Raw genomic sequence first — 1455 nt, 5'->3', positions numbered from 1 at the left:
CAACAGGCTGGTTTATTAAATCATCAGTCAATTGACTGCAGCTGTGACTGCTGACTCACCAAAGGGCGTGCCTTCCACAATGAGAGAATGCAATTGGCTGGATTTGATCCAATTAATCAGTTGAAGACATATAAGCAAGACAGATAGAGGACCTTCACTTCTTCTTCGGCTGCCCAGTGAAGCATTTCCTGAGGAGTTCATCGAAGTTGCCAGTTCGTTTCCTGAGGAATTCATCGAACACGTTCGTTGAAGATCCCAGTTCATTTCCTGAGGAGCTCATCGAAGTTGCCGTATCATTTCCTGAGGAGTTCATTGGACATCTTCCTTGGAGTTGACAGTTTGCTGACTGCTCTACAGAATTTGGACTCGTGCATACCCACAGTTGCGTGAGTCACTTTTACAATTTGATAGTCAGAGACACCTCTCATTGATTCTGTTTCCCTAGAGAACCCTAACTAATACAACTGTGACATTTTGAAGAGGAGCAAGCTTGCTAGAGAGGAACGTCCTGGGAGAAAGCCATTTTGAAACCAGAACTTTGGAGCAGACGCCAACCATGTGCCTTCCCAACTAACAGAGGTTTTCCGGACGCCATTGGCCATCCTCCAGTGAAGGTACCCGATTACTGATGTGTTACCTTGGACACTTTATGGCCTTAAGACTGTAACTGTATAGCCAAATAAACCCCCTTTTTATAAAAGCCAATCCATCTCTGGCGTTTTGCCTTCCGCAGCATTAGCCAACTAGAACAATTGGTCTGTAGTTTTCAAATTGCAAGTCTTGGATCATCTTGTAAAGAAGCTCTTTTACTAATCATTTTAAAAAGCAAAATAATGAGTGGTTTCTTTGGGAAGATCTTGAATATATATACATATAGGATGTATGAAAATAACAAACTGCCCTAATGTCATGCAAACTAGAGCTTGTAGCTTGGAGAAAACTTTGAAGTGACAGCCTCACATGAAAAGTGCTCTACCTCAAATAATTTAGGTGACAGTGGAGATGGCATGCTTTGGAAATCTGTGTTAAATGATTTAAAAAGCACAGAACATATACAGCTTAAAGATACATAACAGGAATCTACATAGAATTGCTTTATAAAATGTAAGTGTGGACAAATAAAATAGTTTAAATCACTTATTTTAGATATGAAGGAATTGAAAATGTGAATGTAATTAAATTGATAAATAAAACATAATAATATATATTATATATAGTTTTAAAAGTAGTGTTATTTTATATACATTCCTAAGTTTATATGTTCAATTTGGCCCCACACCCACTCTTTACTGCTCTTTTTAATAGTGTCAAATAGGAAAATGAGAGCTTAACTTAAATTTAAGGTTATCTCATTTCATGCATATATGTTATATTTGGTGGCATGATTTTTTGAGTGCTTGTCAGGTGACAGCTATTGAATGGAGTCAGGATTAGGAGCTAGGAAACACAAATCCT

Source organism: Choloepus didactylus, chromosome X (assembly GCF_015220235.1).
Source record: "Choloepus didactylus isolate mChoDid1 chromosome X, mChoDid1.pri, whole genome shotgun sequence".
NCBI classification, from domain to species: domain Eukaryota; kingdom Metazoa; phylum Chordata; class Mammalia; order Pilosa; family Megalonychidae; genus Choloepus; species Choloepus didactylus.
This window is presented reverse-complemented; position numbering follows the sequence as displayed.